This window comes from Mytilus trossulus, unplaced genomic scaffold (assembly GCF_036588685.1).
Source record: "Mytilus trossulus isolate FHL-02 unplaced genomic scaffold, PNRI_Mtr1.1.1.hap1 h1tg000103l__unscaffolded, whole genome shotgun sequence".
NCBI classification, from domain to species: Eukaryota; Metazoa; Mollusca; class Bivalvia; order Mytilida; family Mytilidae; genus Mytilus; species Mytilus trossulus.
In genome coordinates, this window is record NW_026963296.1 from 2,558,549 (window position 1) to 2,577,257 (window position 18,709).

Consider the following 18,709-nt stretch of genomic DNA (forward strand, 5'->3'; position numbering starts at 1 on the left):
TGGAGTTTCAGACAGACTTTTTAAACGTCATGGACGTTGGAAGTCGGACACTTCAAAGGATGGCTATGTTAAAGACGATTTATCAGAACGTATGATCGTTTCCCAGAATTTGGGAATTTAACTTAAATTTCTTTTTGTTTTAATTAATTGCAATTTGGACTATATAGCATTTTCATACTATATTTATATTATAGCTTCCCGTTCTTTGGGTTCAGCATCGGCGTTGTCGTGCAACTATCCACTTTACAAAGTCTTTGGTATTTATTATAGCCTTTTTATGGCGTGTATATTCAGAGTTTATATATATTTGGATATTTGGTACAAGTATTGATTATATTTGGATATTTGGTACAAGTATTAATTATACTTGGATATTTGGTACCAGTATTGGTTTTATGTCTACATTGATGGGTTGTTTATACCAGGAGAATTGTAATTTCATTCGTTTAAACGGGCAGTGCATTAGAGTGAAATTAATTTCTCCTGGGTGTTTTCATCAATGTAACATAGAGGGCGTTAGGTTTTCCCGCTTCAAAATTATTTTCGCGGTTCTTTATTGCCCATGTAATCATTCAGCACGACACCGTCAATCTGAACAGTTCGCTTTTCTCTTGGTAAATTTTACTTCTGGTTAAAAGTTTATTCAGCTATTTGAGAGTTTTTTCTTTGATACTCATGTGTGAATTATATATTGTATGTGTATATATATATGTATGATTATGAATAATGTTTATATTATATTAAATATAGAGCATCGGCGTTGTCGTGCAACTATCCACTTTACAAAGTCTTTGGTATTTATTATAGCCTTTTTATGGCGTGTATATTCAGAGTTTATATATATTTGGATATTTGGTACAAGTATTGATTATATTTGGATATTTGGTACAAGTATTAATTATACTTGGATATTTGGTACCAGTATTGGTTTTATGTCTACATTGATGGGTTGTTTATACCAGGAGAACTTTATTAATTTGAAAAATTACCTTGTCTATATACGGAAATATTCTTGATAGAAATCAATATACTTTAAATAAAAGAGGCATACTAATGAATTGTTTGTATATCATTGATTGTTACAAGAATAATGCATTAATTTTGTCTTTCTTATAATTGAAACTTTTCTTCCTCATCAAATCTATATATGTATTTATCAACGCGATCTTATCATATAGGGATTTGATAACTATAGCTATCAGCACTGCTAGGTTGTTATTAAAATAATATAATTACCAATCTCTCTCGAAAGAAGGTTGTTCAAAATGGTCGTCACACATCAACTTAGCTTGCTATAGATGAAACTTTTTGCTATTACTTTAAGGCTGCACAACCATGCATTGCATGTCTTTCTTGTGTTGTGGGATCGGGAAAACTATGTACACTTTTGTCACAACCTTGTTTGACAGAACAACCCTACACTTAGCAAGACATTTTAACAATGTATGACGTCTACGGCAATACCCGATTGATTGATGATAACGCACGGTCGGTAATCCCGAATCTGTTTGTTCTTTGTGGTTTATAGATATCACCAGCAGTCACGTGACATTTTATATCGAACATGCCGACAAGATGGCGATTTCCAAAAACTGATAATTAATTTCAAAAATCGATTTTGATCTCTTTACATACAGAATTAAACTTTTTTTTTTGATGAACATGTGGTTTATTATGCTTCAAGAACAAAATATCAATTTTTCATTTTTTTGCGGAGTTTCCCTTTAAAGAAAAAAACTGTTTTGCTTTGCCTTTTTCAAACAAATGTGAACTTATTAAATATGACATCTTCAATTTAGCTAATATCTGTCAGTTAAAAGCCAAAATTTGACAAAATATACTTGTATAGATGGTTACACTTTTATGGTCTATTAATTAAATCATTTTTTTCTGTGTACATTTATATTGTTGGAAGTGCTGGACTGGTAGAATACATATTCTTGGTATACATTTGCAAATATTTCACTAAACCCAGGCCTTTTAGATAAAGTTAACAATTTCAGGGACTTGAATGAATTAAGACTTTAAACCCTTGATGAAAAATCAATTTAAAGAAAAATATAAGAACAAATTTTGAAAATAGATTTAAGAATAAAAACTTTGGTAAAAACTGTATACTCAAATGTGTCACATAGAGAGTTAGTGGTCATAATTCAGAAATAGAAAATAGTGGACAATATAAAATTCCTAGAAAAGATAGAATATGTAAACTGTGACACTTGCTGGACAATGAAGACAACTCCTTCCTTAATTGTAAAATTATCAAAACAACTCGAGATAATCTATTTGAAAATTGTTTACCTTCTCATAATTGTGTCTCTTACCCAAGAACAAAAAGTGAAAGAAATGCTAAACCTTTATTACATGAATATGTTGAAAATATTGGCTCCCTTATACAATAGTCATTATTAGAACTGAGGGCAGAAACCTAAAAAAAATCCATGTGTTTTAATGTCTTATAGAATTGTTAATTCTTTGCATTATAATTGTTTTTTTACATCAGAGGTCCCTGAGGGGCCTCGGGTGTAATGCCATCGCCTACTTTTCAAAGATCTTCAAAGATCAAAGAAATGCATATATAATTAGTGTTGGGAAATTAACCGTATGAACCCGCGGACATTATAGTGCAGAACAAAATTCCTTGTCACTTCTTTAAAATTCATGTTTTCAATGGATACTTAGATTTTTTTGATTTTTTTAAATGCAAATTAATAATATGAAAATGTTTTGTCGTTAGAAATATTCGTATATTAATCAAACGATCTTCAATATCAATGATATACCGAAAAATTGTTGTTGCGGATGAATACCCCGAATGCATATTCATCAAGTGAGCAAGAGCGAGCGAGAGAAAATCAATTCACGCAATTACACACAGAAAGGTAATTATATTTCAATTATTTGATTTAGAGTAACATCTTTAAACGGTTTGTAGCATATTTGTCTATAATATTAACGTAGCAAAATCAGGAATATTTAATCTGACACAATATTAAAATCATTTTTCAGGCCGCGTCCCCTGCAGCCATTTTGAAAATACTAGCAGATTGGGTAGGAGTAACAAGAACCTGCAAGGCCCTTAAAGATAAGGTTACTTTCTTTGTATTCTTAAATGCAACAATTTGTGTTTTTTTTTAAAATACCTCAACAATTTTTTAAGTTAAATTTCTTTTCTTCGTAAATAACAAGTAGATTGATCACTTGGACACACTTGGAACTATTTTCTGTTTTTTAATTACTGTTTCGGATTTTCGCTCCTTCTCCGACTTAGTTACTTGCATTAGTATATTTGAATAATTACGTCCCTTGACTAGAAAAAAAGCGGATTTTGTTAATGAATTTGTAAGTACTTCTTATATATAATTATTGGTTGAAATAATTGTATTTTACATGTATGTAATATTCAGAGTATTCTTCCAATAGAGATGGACTATTTTTGAGTGTGAATTTTGACTCTTGCTCGTAAAAGCAAGTGTCTTATTTTACACTGAAAGTCAGAATTTGGGTAAATCACATTTACTGAATTACAATAAGTGGCTTTGTCCGTACCATTTACTAGCCTCTAGATATATTTGAAAAATCCTTACAATTTTAGAGGTATAAAAAGATTAACTGTTGTAGTATTGTATAATTTTGGACCATGCCATACATGTCACATGTACATGTATTGCCAAAATTATTAAGTTATAAAATTTTAGGTATTTGAATTAGACATATGTTCACGCATACATGAGTACTTGAGCAAATACAATCAGTTTCCAATCACTACGAGCACCCATGAGATCCCTATACCTCTAGCCAATTTTGAAAAGTAAAAGCATAACAATACGTAATACGCACATTAAAATTCAGTTCAAGAGAAGTCTGAGTCTGATGTCAGAAGATGTAACCATAGAAAATAAACAAAATGACAATAATACATAAAAAACAAAAGACTACTAGCAGTTATATAACTGACATGCCAGCTCCAGACTTCAATAAAACTGACTGAAAGATTAAGATTTCATCATATGAATATCAAGCACAATCCTTCCTGTTAGGGGTTTAGTATCATACCATCATAACATATATGAGAAGAACATAACCAGTGTCATGCCAACAACTGTTTTTTGAATTCATGTGTTTAGTTCCAATGCAAAGACCCTATAAGTGAATCGATATTAACGCCAAAATATGCAATCTTTAATGACCTGATAACAGTATGGTTACTATATCCCTTCTTAAAAAGTCTATTCAAAGGTTTGTTAGTTTCTGAGGTGAATACTGACACCTGTGTGCTTTATAAAGAATATTTCCATAAAAAATTGGATGTGAAATACCTGAACGTTTAAGAAGTCTTCATGTTGAGCTATATTGGATAAATAAGTTCCTTATACCGCTGATAAAACTGAGTAAATGTAATGACTAGGTTGTGATATGGAAAACCCTGGTGTAATAATTTTTCAGTAATATATAATTTTTTCTCGTTAAAATCTAAAACATTGATACATAGTGTACATACACGAGAGAATCATACAAGTTGAGATATATTTACACTGTAAGTAGGTGACAAGGGAACTTCAAGATCTAAAAATGGATTGTTATCTCTTTTATCATAAAGTTTAGTATGTTAAATGTTTTATCATAAAGTTTAGTATGTTAATTGTTTAAAATGTTTAATGTTTTTGTTTATTTATTATTCTATGGAAATTAAAATCTCAAGAATCTTTCCATGAGTTTGCATGAATAATTCCATGTTCTAATTTGTACCAGAGGCCAGAGTCATGCATAAGTTAACATGGATTTAAAATGTCCACGATTAAAACCACAAAATACATATAAAAAAGAAGATGTGGTATGATTGCCAATGAGACAACTATCCACAAAAGACCAAAATGAAATGTATATTCTAGATAATTCAAACAAAATGTTCAGCAACATTTAACATGTTTAAAGCAACCTTTCTATTTTATTCCCAAACATAATTGTTATTACCTAAACAACCTTGTTTCAAAGCAGTTTAGATTTCTATCAAATTGGATGAGAATCCAGGAGTTTTAAAGGGGGAGGGGTCTAGCAAGTCAACACTTTGGGTAAAACTATATAAAACTAGAGGCTCTAAAGAGCCTGTGTCGCTCACCTTGGTCTATGTGAATATTAAACAAAGGAAGCAGATTGAAAATTGACTACAAAGGTCAATAACTCCTACAGGGGTCAATTGACCATTTCGTTCATGTTGACTTATTTGTAGATCTTACTTTGCTGAAAATTATTGCTGTTTATAGTTTATCTCTATCTATAATAATATTCAATATAATAACCAAAAACAGCAAAATGTCCTTAAAATTACCAATTCAGGGGTCGCAACCCAAAAACAGGTTGTCCAATTCATCTGAAAATTTCAGGGCAGATAGATCTTGACCTGATTAACAATTTTACTTCATGTCAGATTTTCTCTAAATTATTTGGTTTTTGAGTTATAAGCCAAAAACTGCATTTTACCCCTATGTTCTATTTTTAGCCGTGGCGGCCATCTTGGTTTGATGACCAGGTCACCGGACACATTTTTTAAACAAGAAACCCCAAAGATGATTGTGGCCAAGTTTGGATCAATTTAGCACAGCAGTTTCAGAGAAGAAGATTTTAGTAAAAGATATATAAAATTTACGAAAAATGGTTAAAAATTGACTTTAAAGGGCAATAACTCCTAAAGAGGTCAACTGACCATTTTGGTCATGTTGTCTTATTTGTAAATCTGACCTTGCTGAACATTATTGCTGTTTACAGTTTACCTATATCTATAATAATATTCAATATAATAACCAAAAACAGCAAAATTTCCTTAAAATTACCAATTCAGGGGCTGCAACCCAAAAACAGGTTGTCCAATTCATCTGAAAATTTCAGGGTAGATAGATCTTCACCTGATTAACAATTTAACCCATGTCAGATTTGCTCTAAATGCTTTGGTTTTTGAGTTATAAGCCAAAAACTGCATTTTACACCTATGTTCTATTTATAGCCATGGCGGTCATCTTGGTTAGTTGGCGGGGTCACCGGACACAATTTTTAAACTAGATACCCCAATGATGATTGTGGCCAAGTTTCAAATAATTTGGCCCAGCAGTTTCAGAGGAGAAGATTTTTCTAAAAGATTACTAAGATTTACGAAAAATGGTTAAAAATTGACTATAAAGGGCAATAACTCCTAAAGTGGTCAACTGATCATTTTGATCATGTTGACTTATTTGTAGATCTTACTTTGCTGAACATTATTGCTGTTTACAGTTTATCTCTATCTAAAATAATATTCAAGATAATAACCAAAAACAACAAAATTTCCTTAAAATTACCAATTCAGGGGCAGCAACCTAACAACAGAATGTCAGATTCATCTGAAAATTTCAGAGCAGATAGATCTTAACCTGATTAACAATATTACCCCATGTCAGATTTGCTCTAAATGCTTTGGTTTTTGAGTTATAAGCCAAAAACTGCATTTTACCCCTATGTTCTATTTATAGCCATGGCGGCCATCTTGGTTAGTTGGCGGGGTCATCGGACACAATTTTTAAACTAGATACCCAAATGATGATTGTGGCCAAGTTTGGTTAAATTTGGCCTAGTAGTTTCAGAGGAGAAGATTTTTGTAAAAGTTAACGCAGGACGACGACGGACGACGACGACGGACGCCAAGTGAGGAGAAAAGCTCACTTGGCCCTTCGGGCCAGGTGAGCTAAAAAGGACTATGCATTTACCATACATGGAGCTCCTCGAAAAAGCATGCCTTTAGCTCCTTCCTCCCCCCAAAAGTCTGCCTTAGCAATTTTAAACACTCTTACGCTGTCTATTCATGTAGCTGTACATTGGAGCCTATGAGATTACAATCAGAGTAGCCATCTGAATCACAGAAAATCAACCTATAAATATTTTCATGTATAAATTGATAATTAAATTTTAACCAATTTTTACATTTTTTTAAATTTATTTTTGATAATTTTTTGTTCATTTAAAAATATAGGGACACCAGAGTTGGTGTATGTGGGTTCGATTCCCACCCTAGGCATTCATTTATATTGGCTGGTGCAAAGCAGGCAGTTAAGCTTAGTGGCCTCACACTGACTCTGTTGTTCATATGTCACTTTAAAGAATCAGGCAGCCTTCTTCAGGTCTTGCCATCTCTATTTTTCTATTTATAAATCATACACAACAAAACTATTGAATAATTGTGAAAATTATACCACAGATAACTATGGTAAAACTTTAATTCTTGTTGGCATAATTAAACTTGGCAGCAATGGCTGCCATCCAAGATCCAAAAAGTTTTATATTGATGAATTATATATTTCAGATTTGGATTCTTTTGGTCACAAAACATTTTGGATGGTAGGTTGCTCAGTCTTTAGTTTTCTATGTTGTTTTTAGAATAGTGTACTTTTTTTTGTCTGCATGTCTTTTTTAGTTTTAGTCATGGAATTGTAAGTTTATTTTCGGTTTATGAGTTTGCTGTTCATCTGGTATCTTTAGCTCCAAATTTACAATTTGTCTGTTTTAATATGATTGTCTTAAACCTCTTTATCATAGTTCAGTGAGCATTTGTGAGTGACTATATAGCTACTCGAAGAATTGTTTGCTATGTTGATTCTCTATTATAAGTTATATGCTAACTATTTTTGTATGTGTGCAACTTTTTAGTCATAATGCCAATCTAACAGTTCTCATTTGACCACATAATCATTGATAATTCACAAAGTTAAGTATCCTAGTTCAAGTCAGTATCTCAGATATGATATATATTTATAGCATAGCAAATAATGTTATATGTTCCTTATTGTAAGGTGAACATATCTGTCCGGCAAGTATAATATAAACACCTGTCATTTATCAATAATTCAACACAACTTGAGGTCCTCTGATGTTCAGTACTTCAGTACTTTGATTTGTTTTTTTGTCACAAACTTAATACCATCTGTTTATACCATCTGTTTATATGACAATACAAATATTATCAAATTTTGTTGAATTAATGAATATTTTGAATATATTTATTCAATAGAGAAATAAGAAATTGCTTAAATTTTATTTTGAATAAATTCTAAAGAGAATCTTTAACATTTGTAAAATAGTATTGAATGCAGATAAGTCTATCTACTATGATTTAAGTATAAATCATTTTGATTTAAGAAAATTAATGTGAGAAACAACTTTTCAATAGAAAAAGGCAGGCATTGGGAAAGTTTGCATTATATTAGAAGATGATATTCATTTACCGGTATTCTTCACTTACCATAAAGTACATGTAAAAAATAACTTAAAACATGTGAGTGCATTTTATTCCACAACATTTCTTGACTGATAATTGTTTTATGATATATGATATAATAAAACATGTTTTATCTTCATTACTAAGGAGCCAAATAAATAAAGATTGATTTTCCATATGCTTCTTGTATTAAAACATCTTTAGATAATTACATTCTTTTCTGAAATTTTCATATTGAGATTATACTATTAAGGAGTAATGGGTTTCAAACCATTTCTCCAATTATACATTTTGTCCAAAATTTGCGGCCCAGGACAATATAAGAATAAATTTTCAAGCACCGTCTTATATTTCATGTATTTAGTTTTATTTCGATCCGGTTAAATATTAAGTAGAAATGTCCTGCCAAGTGACAGTAATATATTTGCGAAGTTGATAAGGAAGCCCGTTCCAGCAAAACCTTTAATGCAGGAAGTGACACACCCACCCCAGGTGTGGTGACAAGTATAGTAATCAAACATGTTTATTTGAGGTTACCTCTATATAAAACTGAGTCCCTGGTATTCATGACATATAAAACAAACAAATGTATTCATCTATTTGTTTTCTTTTATATTTATGTGGTGTACATAATTCATTTAAATTACTTTGGTATATATTCCATATGGTGGTGCACATACTTACAGGATGCATATACACCTAAGAAGAAACCGAGCGCCATCTGTCGTCATAATGATCGTTAGCATAATACAAAGATGACATTTCACACAACTAACGAAACTACATGTTACAAAACATCAATGATTCATCAATATACAAATAGACAATTTACAAATCGACATTTAACGAATCGACCAATATACAAATTGACAAGTCACACAGTTACAATTTACAAATTGATAAGTTACGAATTAAGAATTTTGACCCCGTTGGCTTTCCATACAATTGTACAGCTGCTAGTTTTATTACAGCTATATACATGTTTGATAGAGTGATATCTAAGTTTTAATAAACAATATAACAAAAAAAAAAATAGTTCAGACAAATTGTGGATTATAGCAAAAAAAGCCATTTTATTTTTGATACTGAATTATAGATCTCTTCATCATGAGTAATTTGATATTTTGTTGACAGATTAATTCGGGACTTTATAAAAAATTCTAGACATACGACAAAGTCGTGACAATAGACACTGGGGACACAGAATGAAAGATAGACAGAGATACATACTTTCAAATAAAGATATGCTCCGCACGTTATCGCAAATGGTACGATTATACAGGGGCTAGCTCTGTTGCAGCTATATTTAATTTTGACGAAAATTTCTAATGCACAACATGTATCTCTATAATCAGTTTTATGATTTCACATACATATCTCACCTGTGTTAGTGGGTAGTGGCACTGAGCTTGATGAATTTGACAATTTGTCCTCGAGATCTTCGTATCCAATATTTGACTTTAATACATCAATGCATACAGATTTATTAGGCTCTCCCCTTTTGATCACTATATCTAGCATGGTGTTTTCCTGATCATCATTTTGTTCAATGCTGCGTCTGTCGTCCACGGATATCACGAGCTGTGCCATGATTTGATCCAAAATATCACTGAAAGCAACTTTTTGGTGCACAACTTCTCTCGTGCTATCTGAAATTTAAAAAAATTTGCAAGTAGTGAAAAAAGTATAAAGTTGTAATGACGTTTAAATATGTTCTTTTAGTGAATTGATTTAAAGGGAAATAAATTAATATTTTATGAAGATTGTTTGAAGCAATCCATATATCAATGTATATTGTTAAAGGTGTGAGTCTGTAGTGGTATAAGTTCGCAAGGATTGCAGTTGTTCTAGTTAGTTGTAAACATTTGTACCAGTTGACTTAAAGTTGCGCAAGTTGACATAGTACACATTTGTAATGGTATGAATGGACTGGAAGGAACACTGAGTTTGGGTTCTACAGTACAAACGTTATGAGACACAAATCTGATAAATGTTTGCTACTACAGGGATAAAAGGTGAAGTCTGACTGACCTGCATATTGTATTCCAGAATTAAAAGTATGAAAAACATACCCTAGCCTGATAGATTATAATAATGACACATTTTTCAGCATTTGTTAAGATGAACAAAAATCTAGGGTGATAGCATAAGTCGCTGTCAGCTGAAATTCGTAGCAGTAATCGGTAAAAATAATCTTAACTATCAACTACATTCACTCGCGATTTATAATAGTTTTTCACTATCCATTCATAAATCGCAAAAAGAAAAACCACTAATGACCTACCTTTTTAGTGATTGCATTGTGATTATCCTGACCTTCACATATTCCAAAACGATTTTGAATGGTAGAATCCGCCATTGTTTTTACCGGAAGTGTTTCCCTGGAGTTCAATATTATAAAATTTGCATAAAGCGTGGGAAAGTTTATCACATCAAGGGTAAGAACATTACAGGAAACTCCAAAAGCGACGTGTGTCATATGTAAACAAATGGTCCTCATAGAAACAAAGATGACGGAATTACAACCGAAAACATTCTGGAAAATGTAAAGGTCAGGATTATTACAGTGCGATCACTTAAAAGGTAGGTCAGTAGGGGTGAATGAAATGAGAAAAACTATATCTGGAGTGAACGCAATTGACAGTTTAGAATATTTTTACCGATAACCGCTATAAATTTCAGCTGACGGCGACTATAAAACAAAACTCCTCTGATTGTAAAAAGATGTTAATCAGTTTAACATAGTAACTGTGAGAAATGTGCAAAATTACTTCTAGTCTGACAGCTAAAGTACCGTTACATTAGATTGAATTAAAACAAATCTAAATTTAAAGGCAGCAATGTTTTATAAATCCCTACAACACTATTAAGTTTAAAGTTAGGAAACTGAAGAAAGTGTGAATAATGCGATAAGTTGCTTCTCTTTTATTTGACAGCTTACGTCTCACAACTCTGGAAAGATCTCCAAAATGGAGAGAAAGCTTTAATTAAGAGTGAGGTTTTAAAAACAAAGTAGCGTTTGTTGATCAAAGTAATAAAATGAATTTGAGTCTAAAACGATCATTTTGATCTACACTGTTTCAGAGGTACTGTGGATTCATTTATTTTCGTGGTTAATTTTTTTCGAGGATTGAGGAAAACTTGCATTTTAATGGATATCTCAAATTTTTTTTTAAATTCTGCATAATTTCCTTTAAAAGAACTTTATTTCCCTTGGACACTTGAATTCTTGGTTTCCAGGTTATCACGAATTCACGAAAATTGATTTCCAACAAATTCTTATGAATCAAAAGTATACAGTTTTGTAGAACATGCTTTCACAACAGGAATAATATTAATTCATGCCTAATTAGCTGCTTGTTATTTCGTTTAAATATATATTTTAACATTTGTTATTTCGAGACCTTTTATAGCTGACTTTGAGATATAGTATTTGCTCATTGTTGAATGCCCTACGGTGAGCTTTAATTGTTTATTGCTATGTTATTTTGTTGCTTGTAAAAACAAACGACATTTTCTTTACTTATGTGTATTACCAATGTGTTTCCAACTGATCGAGCGGAACTTACGTTTCAATTTGAAGATGATAAGGATTAATCACAATTCAGTGTCACAAAAACATAATACAATTATGACAGATTTTGCAATCACTGTCTGTATAGTTTTACTTTTATATCCACAAATCCAAAAATCTGACAATTTTAACATGTTTACAAAAAAAAAAATGTGTATCAGTATTTAGTTTTGCAAATACACATATAATGTTTACATATTTAAACTGGATTAATGATCATAACTGGACACTTGGGTGATGAGTTTATCCCAAATCACTTTTCTATAGATGGACTGTTCTATAATGAGTGAATGGGTAAAACTCCGCCAAGTCATTTGAAATAAATCAAGTAAAACTTGCAGTTAAAATTTCATCATTAAGCAGAGGAAATGCTATATTTCATCTAAATATCATTGTTTTTTTGGTTTTAAAATAAGATGTGTTAGGATTGCTAATGAGACAAACTGTTAGTCTTAAGTTGACAAGATATAAACGAGGAGTAAATTTACGGGCCACAGATGCCACTGCTTACGCATATGCATGATTTTGTTGTAATTAAAAGCATTTCTATTCTTATAAAATAACATTTTCAATGATAAAAAAGTCAATTAAATAATTTGATTAATGGCCATATGACATACATATGAATATAAAAATACCTTATCGCAAGATGTTATTAATCAAACATTGAGTCGTCCTAAATAAAGGAGTAATTAATTTGTGAATGTACCATTTGCAAAAATAACAGAATGTTGGGTCAATGTGGCTCAACAAAAATGAGAAAATTTATTAAACATTTTTCTTTAGTTACTATCTTTTAAGTTTGGTTTAAAAAAACACCAGGATGGTTAATGAATCTAATAAATGTTTTAAAACTTTAATTTAAAACTTTAACTGGAGACTGTATGGAATGATAACTGTAAGAAAGTCCATTTATAAGTAAATTACGGAAAATCAGGAAATACATGTTTACTAGTTTTCCTGCTAGATACTATATGTTTTGATTATAATAAGTTATCAAAGGTACCAGTCTAACAAGAATCTATCTATAAGTTTAGTACAAATCAAGTATTTTGAACAAGTTATTTTAAAACTGTAACTTTAGAGAAAAGGTACTGGCTAAAGAACGGGATTACAAAAAAGTTCTTCTGGATACTTATTTTAGATCATAAACAAACGTCTGTCCAATATGGTAGAAATTGTGATATTTTAAGAAATTATGAACATTACAAAAAAATTAGAGTGAATGTAATGTTAGCTGTCAGAAAAAGTCCATTTGTAAGTAAAATACGGATAACCAGGTTTTGTTTACAAAATAATTACTCACTTGATACTATCTTATGACCATAAGTAAGCTTCTGTCCAAGTTTAGTACAAATCCAGGATATTTTATGAATAGTATTAATATTTTAAAAACACCTGATGTAATTTAGCCATGAGGTTTTCAGTATAATTTCGACTTTTGGGTGTGTATGTCGGTATCGTACTTTCGCCTTTCTATATCTTATCAGTTACATTTGTACGTAGGGTGCCACCGCAGGTCACTTTTGATTTTGATCTTGTTTAGAAATATAATCTGGTCAACAATTTCAAACGAAAGACTATTTGACTTCCCATTTTTTGTAACTAGTACTAATATAATAAATAGTGTCCTCAGGATAAACATATTTATGTTGTCAAGTTATTGATTTTATTTAGTATTACAAAGTAGATATTTCAACTGTATTAATGTGAGCGGAAATATGAGGAGAACTATTTTAAGATGTATAACAGGCAAACGAGTATCCGAATACTTAAACTGTACTCCAGTAGTCGGACGTCCAAGCGAGCAAGGAGTTTTCGAGTACTCGTTGCCATTGCTAATATATACAATATAAGCTTAGTGTTTTAAGAAGTTACCTTTGTTATAAAACCTCAAAGGAGTCAGTGTCGCTCACCTGATAATTTTGTTTACATTTGATGCATGAAATAATGCAACCATTATACTTTTTAAATTGCTTTGTATTCATAGACTCATTTCAAGATCCTACTTTGCAGACCATTATTGCTGTAAACAGTTTATCTCTGTCGATAATAATATTCAAGATAATAACCAAACACTGCAGGGATCTCCATGGCCTGTTTTTTTAGCAATTATAATCAAATGCATGTAATTGCATAACCCTCAGGCTTTTTTATAGTATAATCCTATACAGTTCTAACACCTGAGGGATATCTGGATTAAGATCGCTAATCACTTGTACCTGAGCTTGTACAGGTAGATCGACAAACCAGACAGGATAATATTATCTGAAGATAGACGATTCAGTTGTCGAATTTTTTAACAAAGTTTCCCCAAATGCTTATGATAATTCAGATTTAATGAATAAATTAATAAGCCAGTTACAAAGTTTAAAAAGTCAAACACGTGCTTTTATTTTGACTTACGCAATCTAATTTAAGAAGTACAAAATAAGACCTTAAACAGTAATTATTATTTCATCGCAAATAACTGGAGTACTGCTGTATTGTAACAATAATATAGAATTACTTTAAAAATTAAAAAGTAAAAACTTTTAATATTTCCCGTAAAGAAATATCGTATCGTAATTCCGAATTCATTTCGTAGTTTACAATCAAATTGATACATCCAAACATTCAAACTCGAAAGATGCATGTTGCATAGCATCGATTTGCTAGATACAGTCATTAAAAACCTTTTCATTTGACAACGTTTGCTTTACAAATCTTTTTAACTTTTTTACATAACCTGTACGACTCGTTTTGTCGTTGCTGCAAACCAGCCATACAATACCGGTAATGGGTTCATGACTTCTGAATTTGAAAGTGTCCGTGAAAAATAAGCTCCACATAATTATTAACCCAATAACAATTACTAAAAATAGCAAGAAATCTACATGGGGAACTTCGGGATAGCTATTTGTCATTCTCGACTAAGGTAAAGGGAGGGGGCATGCGGGCTTATTCTTTGAAGGGTTACAAACGGCAATTATTGAAAATACATAAACTTCTATATCATGTATATAGTATTTATAATGAACATTTAAATAAATATCAATGAATTAGCATGTTCACATATCCATATGTGGAGGGATGAAATGCTTTCGATCGCGCTACACTGATCGGCGTAGATACAATTATGATGGTGAAAGTTCCTCCATCGTTCAATTTTCATCCATGGAGATCCCTGAATTATCAATTCAGGGGTATCAACTCTATAACGGGTTGTCAGATTTTCTGAAAATTTGAGAGCAGATAGATCTAAATCTAAGGAACATTTTTATTAATTGTCCCTAATGCTTTAGGTTCAGAAATTTAAGACAAACAATGCATCTTCCCTCTATGTTCCAATTTTGTTTTGCCATGTTGGCCATTTCAATTTGGAGGCGGGGTTGGTTGACACATTTTTAAAACATTTTACCCTAATGATGATTGTGGCCAAGTTTTTTTAGATTTAGCCCAGTATTTTCAGAGAAGACTTTTGTACAATTAACACGACGACGGCGGACGACAGGCGCCACTTGATGAGGAAGCTCAGCTTGCCTTTCAAACCGGAAGAGCTAAAAAATAAATAGCATTCTGAAAATTATCGTATACAAAATAACAAACACACCTATCAAAAATTGTTCTCGGCAATTTAGCAATGATTTTTTTTTCTCCAACAGATTATTTTAATATAACGTTTTTTTGATTTTCAAACTATATTAATAATATCCTACAGAGCTTATTATCAACAATACATAGAAAACACAATATTTTAAAATAAATCTGCAGCTACATTTATACCCGTCCCTAGGATTTTCATGGCATTCCATCTATGCCATCGATTTTTTTATAGAAAAGGATGGAAACGATCATACGATGTAAAATTTAATGAAATTCCATTAAATTCATGGCAAATATTTTCCATGTCAAAAATTGCCATCGTTTTCATATTTGCCATTAAAGAAATTCCATGGAAAGGATAAAAATCTATGGCAATCGATGGCAAAGTTTGGACTTTATCTTTTTTGGGGGGATGGAAACGATGGCAAATTTGGACTTTGGAAATTTTTAAGGAAGGCAAACGATGGAAAAGCAGCACTTAGAATTCTTCTAAGATGAAAACGAAGGCAAATTGGACTTAGAAATTTTTCAAGAAAATCGACATATATTTTGATGATTTGAAACATAAAAAGTTACTGAAAACATTTACAAAAAAAAAACTCTGCAGGGTGCAGCTTGATACCACAACATAGGTTGTACCCGAAATAGTTAAGGCAAGTATAGACACAACATTCAAGCTTGATACAGCTCTAAATTAAGGATTGTCGTTAAATATTTGACACAGCATAGATTTTGGACACAGAATGAATGTGGTCAAGGGACTTACAAATTTTAAATTTACTTTTTGTCATGTTTATGTTCCAATATTCAAAATATAAATACATGGTTGGATTCAGCCGTTCAAAGAACCCCTTATATTCAAATTTTGTTGAAATCAAACAAAACAAAGTTTTATTTTGACCTCAATGGGGACCAATTTGAAAACGGGACCCAAAGTAAAAAATCTGAATACACAGTTAGATTGTGCATATCAAAGAACCTTTAGGAATCAATTATTGATGAAATCAAACAAAGTTTAATTTTGGACTCTTTAGACCTCCTCAATGTAAACCAATTTGATAACAGGGCCAAAATAATCAATAAAGGGCTGCGCTTTAGCGCATGATACGCCCATTGCTCTTTTAACTTTTCTTTTATGCTTTAAATGTATTGTCCCAAAATTGGAAAATCCCCCCTTTTTTTTAGCATAAAAATTCATAACACAGAAATGTAAAATCTGAAATTTATAAAAATTGAAAGGGAGCTTACATCAATAGATATAAACAATTCACCAAAGTTTCATTGACATTGGTGAAAGCCTTTTTGAGTTATTGTCCGAAGTGTTAAAAATCCCCCTTTTTTTTATGAATAAAGCCCCATAAATCCAAAACTGAAAATTGGAAATTTAAAAAAAATTGAAAGGGAGCTTACATCAATAGATATAAACAATTTACCAAAGTTTCATGGTTATTGGTGAAAGCCTTTTTGAGTTATTGTCCGAAGTGTTAAAACATCCCCCTTTTTTTATGAATAAAGCCCCATAAATTCAAAACTTAAAATCTGAAATTAAAAAAAAAACGAAAGGGAGCTTATGTCAATAGATATAAACAATTCACCAAAGTTTCATGGAAATTGGTGAAAGAGTTTTTGAGTTATTGTCCGAAGTGTGGACGACGGACGGACGGACAACGGTATACCATAATACGTCCCGTCGACGACGGGCGTATTAAAATCGAAATACATGGTTAATATATACGTGTTTCTCGTTTCTCGTTTTGTTTATATAGATCAGACCGTTGGTTTTCCCGTTTGAATGGTTTTACACTAGTAATTTTGGGGCCCTTTATAGCTTGTTGTTCGGTGTGAGTCAAGGCTCTGTTGAAGGCCGTACTTTAACCTATAATGGTTCAATTTTTTAATTTTTATTTGGATGGAGAGTTGTCTCATTGGCACTCACACCACATCTTCCTATATCTAATTAGATATATGTCAGCATATCTAAGAACTCTTTATATTTAATTTTTGTTGAATGCAAACAAAAAATTTTAATTTTGGAGCTTAAGGTGGTCACAATGGACCAACTTAAAAACTTGGACAATAATCAAAAATATAAATACATGCTAAGATTCAGCATATCAAAGAACACCAAGAAATTAAGTTTAATTTTGGACCCTTAATTGGGACCTTAATTTGGACCAACTGGAAAACGGGACTCAAAATTAAAAATCTAAATACACAGTTAGATTTGGCATATCAATTTTTAATGAAATCATACTTAAATTTTATTTTGTACCCTTTGACCTTAACGTAGACCAATTTGAAAACGAAACCAATAAACAGCTGCGCCATGAGTGCATGATACTCTAGACGTCTTGTGTGGAAGTTTTATGCAATAATCATAAATACTCTCTGAGAAAGTTTTAAGCAATAACCATATATTGTTTTTGAGACACGGCGGGACATGTCGAACCCCCAACCCTGTTTTTTTTAATTTTTACAAAAAAACAAATATCACTAAAATAAAATTTTGAATCAAAACCAAAAAGTATACAGATCTTTAGATTAATATAACAAAGAAGTGTGTAAAGTTTTAAGCAATAATCATAAATTATTTTTGAGATACATCACGACAGGTAAAAAACCTCCTCTGTTTAACATAATACTCAATAACTCCAAAATAAAGTTTTAAATCATCACCAAAAAGTATACAGATCTTAAGATTAATATAACAAAGAAGTGTGTAAAGTTTAAAGCAATAATCATAAATTGTTTTTGAGATACGGCACAACATGTAAAATGAAAGCGCGAAAGCGCTGTAAAGGCAGTTAATTACAGGTTGTGTGTATTTCTAGTCTAGATACTATAGTATATCATTATCTTCCATAGTACAGAGGTGGTTTGTAGTATTTAAGATTTAGAGTTCTCTTGTACCTAGTTCACCTATATTCATAGTCTACTGTTTCAGTATATTTTCTGTACCTCGCCACGAAATGATTTTTTTAAGACATAGAATTTTTTTTCTTATTTACATAAATAGACGTCTTTTAATTATTGATTATATACACATATTCAATGACTCCCATCCTATGAAAAGTAGTTGACAAAGACTGACTAGTCACCGTACTGTATGTATTGCAAGAACATCAAGTAACATAATGGTAAATGTGCATAGTTACGTGTCAACATTTTTGATGACCATATTTTTTAACTCAAAGCAAAATTATATTTCAGTATAAACATGATAAAGTAATTTACCGGTATGATTGAAAAAGGAGTTTTTCATTTAGAAAACAATGACATCTGGTGGTCATATATAATAGTCGTCTCAT